The following is an 8,833-nucleotide window of genomic DNA, read 5'->3' on the forward strand; positions in this document are numbered from 1 at the left end:
ACCTTACTTACAAAATACAGAATCTACTTTCCTAGCAAACGACACTCTCTGGTCTTGCAGCACGCCTACACACACCTCTTTGATGCATAGTATGCTCGAGGCATTACGAAAATGGCTAATACGAGAGACCATGATAAACAATTTGATATAAAACACGTGTCTAATTACAGAGTTCTGCATTGTCTGGATTTCACATTAGCCTTATTTTGAAATATTGCTTAGTTTCCATTATGCACATAACGGACTTATGTAGGTAGGGTAAAGTGTTAGAAAATGTATTAAATTATTTTATAGTACGTTACAGAGAACACGTACGTATATATTGCCTTATTATTTCAATAACTATAGGATAATAATAATTAATTGAAATATGACTATTGCCATCGCCATACTGACAAAATTTTCCAGAAGATTGTTTACAATCTCCGTTCATGACCGCCAGAATCCGAAGGCTCCATAATGAAAATAATAATAGAAATTCATATATATGTAAATGTTTTTTGTTAGAAAGCCTTTGGATTCTAAGGCCCATAAAGTATATATGGGCTTATAAAATAACACGCAAGCTTGTGAACACGTAGTTTTTTTCATTTTCAGATTGCATTTATTGCGAAGGAAGTACTTATACAGTACATAGTTGGATGAGTTCGTTAGTTAGTCCTTACCAATTACAGATTGCGGCGAATTGCATTTGATAAGACTTTTATCTCGACCAATTCCTAAATTAGATAAGAAAACTTTAACATTTAAAAATATCTAAGCTCAGCATAAACAGCTTATTATCAAAATTGTTTCCATATTTTTAAAGGACACTTCCTTATATTTAGGTTATTATGCAGTAATGAGGCTAAATAAATACAATTTTCAAGTTTGCATTTGGACAAAATTATAATCTCGGGCATTTCACAACATAAATAAAAATTAACACTTTTCTTAAAACTGTAAAGCAATTTTACCATTTTGACCACTATGAAGTAAGCGTCATATATGTTCAATAGAGTGCTCTATCGGCAGCTGTAATATGTAAATGTGAGTACGAGAGTTTTTAAAATTAAGTTTTATATTTACGAATATCAAAGAAGTAAGGTTTATAACGATCAAATCATTGTATCTGTGTAAAAACCACTGCAAGCCTACTATAATACTTTTATTACTCGAATCATTGATTTGTGCATACACTTACAATAGTGGATAACTACTAGAACTGTTTTAATACAGTTGAACTGTGAGTTTATTCTCTTTAAATTATTAATATAATATGTACACATTCAAAAGAATTAAAATTTTAACTTAACAATTTGTCAACTTGAAACAATATTGATTTTAGCGTATTTTAAAATGAAATGTTGACAGGCCGTCATATTGTACTAAATTTAGTTGAATACAGCTGTGGTTTGCTACATTGATCTTATTTTGTAACGACCATTGCTATGATATGTCACTAACACTTTAAAATTTTAAGTTATTCCCTAAATCTTCCATTCAGAATTGGAGTTGAAGTTAGCAAATGCAACCCCTGAAGTAACATGAGAATTACAGCAAGCCTGTCAGAAGATGTAAGCTGATGATATAAATTCAAATAACTTGTACTATTGCAAGCCAGGAGCCTTATTCAGCCAACTGACTCCATGAATTTGAAGAGGACTCGAAGTTGACCCTGGTCTGTACTGACAAGTGCTACAAATAATTATTACAATTATTGGTTTGATCGTTATTCTTAGTCTTCCTAATAATATCTAATAAATTGGTTCCCATGACGCTTAGGGAAATTCATGCACTATCATACAGCTTATCCTTAACTGCGTACAAATGCGTTTCAAACGAATTTTAAAATTTTGGGATATTTAACTAAATGATATATTCATATATTGTTCATTGAGTTCCCGTGAGATAGAGAGGATACTTTTAACATTTATTTTTCACCTAATTTTCTTCTCTATTATGACTTACATGTCACAAGTAAAAACCTCATTTGATTTACAAATTGAATTATCTGTTGCCCATAAAACCCAATTGAACATATTTGTTAACTCTCAGCCAAATTTCATGGAGTGACATTATCGAACTCATTGTTGCCTATATAGAAAAAAAGCTCCATGCGAAATTTCAAAACCATGGGCCATTTTGTTTTTGACAGAAGGACAGGCAAATGGACTTTTCCAGTCCCTTGAAAGTAAGGCTTTGCTAAATTTATACCAATTATATATAAATATCAAAAGCAATCTATTATATAAATGGAATACAAACAAGATAAAAAGTATGACTACTTATTTATAACCATGGACATTATAGTAATTCATCAAAATGCTGTATGAAATAAAGAAGTAAACTGTTTTTATAACATATGAACCGTTACAGTTAGTGACTAGGCCAGTAGATTGAATTGAAGGAGAGCATTATTTGCAGAAAAACGAAACGTTGTTGCCTTTAGGTACTCGAACTTCTACCAAAATCAAGAAGTATATGATTGATGACAGCGAGAAATAAATAAACCCCCTCCCCTAAATGCCATAGCTTCTCATTTCTTATGACGTCAAATAGGGACTTTATTTGGAGCTATAGAAATCATGCATGAAAATATTACTATGAATCTATACATATTTTTAGAAGGGAGAGAGTTTGGAGATTCAATTTTCATATAAAGTTTAAGGTACATCTTTTTATACGAATTCAATTTCAATTTTCAAGTGTGAAAAATAACTATGAGTGTGGTTAACAAAGTTTGTATGATGATGTTAGGCACGGAATTAAAACACATACTGTTAGTGTAGACTACATTTCAAGTTTTGTTAACATTATACAAATTTTTAGTTTTATGTACATGTTATTATCTAGCTTTACTTGTAAATTTTTATAATAATAATAGATATCATATTATTAATGATGTTATACTTTGAAGTAATGTTTCAAGTTTTTTTCCCTAACTTGTAGTATTTATGCTTAAAAGTTTAAATCTAAAATGCACCTATTAATTTCCTTTTGAAATTTGTAAAGTATAAACTCATTGCTTGAGTAATGTGTCTCACGTTTATAAAAAGAAATTCAGTATACTGTATTTTAACAATTTATATTCATCGGCCAGTAAATCGAAGTCCATAACATATTACACGATACGATTAGGGTACACTAAATAGTTTAAGGGTATTTCAAACTCAGAATAGAGAGAGAGAGAGAGAGAGAGAGAGAGAGAGAGAGAGAGAGAGAGGAGAGAGAGAGAGAGAGAGAGAGAGAGAGAGAGAGAGAGAGAGAGAGAGAGAGAGAGAGAGAGAGAAGAGAGAGAGAGAGAGAGAGAGAGAGAGAGAGAGAGGAGAGAGAGAGAGAGAGAGAGAGATGGTCACTGCAAAGTATCAGTCATGTTAGGTAACAGAAAGCCAGTATCAAAACCATCGTATTGAAGAGATCCTTCAACAGAGGAAATTTCCACTTAGCTTCATCCTTTACTACTTATCTCACTCTCTCTCTCTTTACCCCCGCTCCAAGCTTCTGCTTCTCTATACTTGGTTGTAAATCCTAAAATTTATGTCTAGTATTTTATTATATTCCTCTATACTACTCATACTAAATACATACATTTTTTGTATTACTGTAATTTAAAAATTACAACAATTAATTATAATAACTAAATGTAAAACTATTTTGTTTACAAATCTATTAAAAAATTTCCAATCCATTAGTTACGATTTACTGGGTTTCACAATTTTGAATACAAAAAGTAACTTATTTTATATATTTTAATATTTATGATTTTATATACATATATATATATATATATATATATATATATATATATATATATATATATATATATAAAATTATAAATAATAAAATACAAACATAACTTACATTTTTAATTCTAAATAGTTAAACACAGTAAATCGTATATATATATATAATTCTACTAGACGGTAACAACAATACAGTAACAATTACATTAATTTAATTATATTTAAAAATTACAATACCTAATATATGAAACTTTCTGATAAACATTATAAAATAAGACAATATCTGACTCAAACATAACTTTTTAGTGTGAAGGTTGTGTCTATTAGGGATTACTTTTTTAGACCTTTTCAGTCGATCACGGCAAATTCTAGCAGTCAAGTCTGTGACAGCCTCAGTTTCAGACGCTATACTAAGAGAAAGTTGAAATTAGGCTAAAATCAACGTTCACATAGAATACCTACGTTATGCATAATTTTCAGTTACACAACTAAAGGGGGTCAGCTAATTAAACTATTACAGGTCACTAGGTTAAAATCTTGATAATAATCTATGTGCTAAGCGGACCCGTCAGACTATGTAGTAGGTTAAATCTGTGAACTTTGGCCTCTTCTTTGAAATTAAGAGAAAGCTTGTCGTATCTTAATGAGATATGTAGTCCGCCAGATTTCTAATCAACACGAAAGTTGGACACAACACAACACAAACACAAGGACAGTTTATGACCAGTGAAGTTTTTATTTTATTTAGTTTTACACATTACTACAGCAAACCCGTTAACACATGACAATACAACTACAAATAAACTATATGGATATTCAATATTTAAAAGTATGCAAAATAAATATCAATATGCAAAAATCCCAACGAATCCTACATGAAATCACAATCATAGAAGACTAAATAAAACTCAACAATAACAATTTAAAAATATAACTGAAGTAAACTATACCACAAAAACAAGTTATAAAGACCATTGAAAGACTGATATATGAGTGAAAATATAATAACACTAAAAGGTAACTGCAGAAAAAAAAAGAAAAACTATATTTTATACGGAACTGAATAATGAATTAAAAGAACATAAATAAAAAATGCAAGTTAGGAAACAAAAAGAAACATGATGTATGATTTGTGGATGATGACAATATATGTGGAAACAATATTTCATTGTATACGTCAGGAGATCATAAAACTCCATCTAGTTATGATTCAGTCTATATTTGGGAGAAAAAACGTTATTCACATGAGTAATTGAACACATGAGTAATTGAACACATTAGATACACGAAACATATGATCAAGATACGGGTGATAATTGCACATTGAAGAACATAGTTTCTAGACCAAACATACAATAGAATTAGCTGCAACAGACAAATGAAAGTAGCTTCGAAAACTCTTATTATAGGCCACAAAGGTAATAAGAGACAATTTAGAAATAATCAGGAATTAAGGCAACAAACAGAAAAGATTATGATACAAAAAATAACAAAATAAACAAGTAACTTCCAAGTAATTGCTTTTCTATCATAGAGGAATTGGTAAAAGTACCTTTTTAATAACGAACTGGTAATTTTCAATAATTACAAAACTAATGAATACACCTTACAATATACCATTATGCTAATAAGAAATTTGTACATATAAGGAATTAATGATGTAACTGTTTTATGAGTAAAAGAGTGATATGTGTAAAAATAGAAATAAAACATATTATTTACGCCATCATGTAAAATATCTGAAAAACTCTATATTATGATGGGGTCAAATGTATAATGGTCAAATCACACATCCCTCATTTAGATCTTTCCATCTTACTTGAATTAGTAGCGACCTTAGGACTCTAATTATACTGTTATATTAGTTATCACACGGTTATAATAAACTTCAAAATATGCATTAGTATATATATTAATAAATATATAATTCAGTATTGCCTTAATTATCTTGTCCCAAATTAAGATTTCTGTTTTACTAGGGATCATATATTTATTAATCGGTTGTTGTACTTATGTATTCGGTACTTATGTATTGAATAGTCAAATATTACGTGTTCGTTTGGATGTACTTTAATAAAGTTGGAAAATTGGGAAAAAATGGATTCTAATAAGTTTTGTACAGTTTGGGGAGCACAAGTAAAGAGTATTAACCTGACATGCAGATTGTTCCATCTTCCCAGAGTGGTGAGGCGTTGACACCAGACAAGATGTGACAAGTTGTTACAACTGCCTTCTTCCAGACGTTGACAAAGTAATCGATATACTATCTAGCTCCCTTGCCGAGATTGAGAACAAACGTAATTTTTGAAGTGAAGCAGGAAATAATGTTATATAAAATATTTTATATAAACTCTACGTATTGTCATGAACTATTATAAATATCAAATATTTATTCATAATTTATACATTGAAAGTTGCACAACTAAAGATTTATACTCGTAGTTGATATTTTATAAAAATATGTTAAAAGAGGAATAGAATGGGCAGATAAATTATATTCATGATGAAATAATCATTATCATTGGAGTTGGTAATGCCCATGTAAAAATATAGTTTCTTGAAAAACCTCAAGTCTATAAATCGAATCATTATTAAGATATAGTGTGAATATAAAGACATAAAAGAGAAGACACATTTTTATGTTCCCTTATAAAATAGATAAATACGACTACATCATTTACAACTTCATAATTCAGTTACCATTTTCATGGCAACTGATATTTTGAATTAAATAATACCCAACGCTGACAATCGAAAATTCAATAAATGTTCTTTCAAAGGACCAAATTCTTGCACCACACAGTTGGCAAAAACGTAGCCTATACATGCTAGCAAACACATATGAATGGTGTAATGCAAAAGCCTCTCTTCTTTTGAGAATTAAAATTATAAACTGCATGCTCCAATTTTTCTTTTAACGTAATAATTATTCAAGGAGAGCTTACTGTCAAATATCATGAATAATAATGCCAAAATGTGGAAGTAATGTCTCAAGACAACTACCTATTTATGCTTCTTCATTCTAGCGTAATTTCTCATGTATTGCCGGTAACAGACTAGTGATTACCAACAGACTCTCCATATCGTCATCTATAAGTCATAGCTATCATAATATTCGGTAAGCGTGAACCTTATACCATTTAATAATTTGTGTATAACTAAATATTTCATTAGAATAACAATGTAGATTAAAATATAAATCTGGTTTACCGATTTTATAGAAAAGTTTGTATTTTAGGTTTTTACCGAGCAATGTGTATGCTCTGCTACAGTCAAACCTCAATATAACGAACCTCAAGGGACCGGACAGAAAACCGTTATTTCGAGTATTTTGTTATAATGAGGGTCGTTATATAGAGGTTAGGTTAGGTACAAGTTCGCTTTATCAAGGTTCACAGACCATCGGCTCGGTCGTCTTAAAACGTTGTGAAATTGTATGATGTACTTTATTTAAATAGTGTGTAAAACGAAACAAAAATAAATTCAATTTGGAACAATGAAACTTTATTTTTATTTTTGGTTTCAGTTAAGAAAGAAGAAAAACTGTAATACCGTAGCTATGTACTTTGAAAACACATTATAAGAAAGTTGAAAAGCAAACATGACCTGAACAAAAGTTAAAGATCTTACGCTACAGATAGTAGAAAATACAGTAAAATAAAATACAGTACTCGTACTGTACAGTATTACTAAACTGAAAATTATGAACTGTTAAAGGTTAAATAGCCTAATCTACATTTTGTGTTTCAATGACATCATTATTGATGCTGTTTTCGCCCTGTTTGTTAGAGAAAAAAGTCAGTAAAAGTAGTCTGCTTACGTGATGTGACGTTGATAATATCCAATGAGCAATCCAATTCAGTTATAGATTTTACCACACTTTCACTCAAACCACCCTTTTTAAGAAAAAAAAATTTAGAACACAAACAGCTTCACGAGCTTCTTGTAAATTCGGGCCGGGCATTATACAATCTGGTTCATCTTCATCGTCATCTTCGGCAGCCACATTTCCGTCCTGAACAGAGGTCACAGAAGAAATGATAACCAAAGGAAAACCATGTAAGGAGCTCTGCAATATTCAGTAGTCGATTACTCTTGTTTGACAGCTGCTACCTACACTGCTGATTTCGTATTGTGTTCATGCAATATTCATCTATCATAAGAATTGTGCTTTAATGAATCTTTTTGGAACTGTATAATAATAACGGTTGTAATTGATTTACTGATATTTTAAAGTATGTATACCTTAGTGCTAACATGCCTACCTCTGTGTTCCATAACATAATTTATTAAGTATGATAACTAAAACTAAAACTTTTGTATTAGGTTATAAAACAAAGGAATTGGTTAAACAGACTCAGCTGCAACTATTAAGTGTCCCAAATGTCTCTCTCTAAAAGAGTAAATTCAAATCGAACATCCGATTGTCAAGGATAATATATATCCACAGGTAAAGTATGTCTTAGGGCTAAATGACCAAGGAAAGTGAACTAGACTGTAATTATGTAGAATTTATTTTTAAGTTTTGTTTCCATTTAAATTGTTCAAAATTGAAAAGAAGACTGAATCTTTTTGATTAATCATACACTATCTTATATGCATCAAACTATTGGAGTGTTATACATCGGATACAAATCAACCTATCAACATGCCCGTGTGTATTTAATGTGAACCCATAAGTAAAAATATAAAATAAACTCAAGAAAACCAGGTATTTTAAAGAGAAGAAACAGTAACTGATTCAAAACAAATGATATATTCAAATAAAATGCAACAAATTCAAAAGAAATGATAAATTGTAACTCATCTACATCAAATGATAAAAATCAAAGGTAAATATACACACAAAAACGCGTTAGTTAACGCGTTCCCTAAAATATTAGTTTAGTATTTAATACCTTACTGTGACACTTTAACTCATTCAATCCTACATCTCAGAGCTCATTCCAACGAAATCAGTAGACCCTTTAGAGATCGGCGGTTCTGATATCCTTAATGCAAAGGGCTTTGTCAACAAGTAGTGCGAGATTTATCAGTAGATCTTTTTTCTATTGGAAAATATGCTGTCAAGTTTTTGTAACTTTGAAACGCCTTTATGAGATGAGAAA

Source organism: Homalodisca vitripennis, chromosome 4, assembly GCF_021130785.1.
Source record: "Homalodisca vitripennis isolate AUS2020 chromosome 4, UT_GWSS_2.1, whole genome shotgun sequence".
Taxonomy (NCBI): domain Eukaryota; kingdom Metazoa; phylum Arthropoda; class Insecta; order Hemiptera; family Cicadellidae; genus Homalodisca; species Homalodisca vitripennis.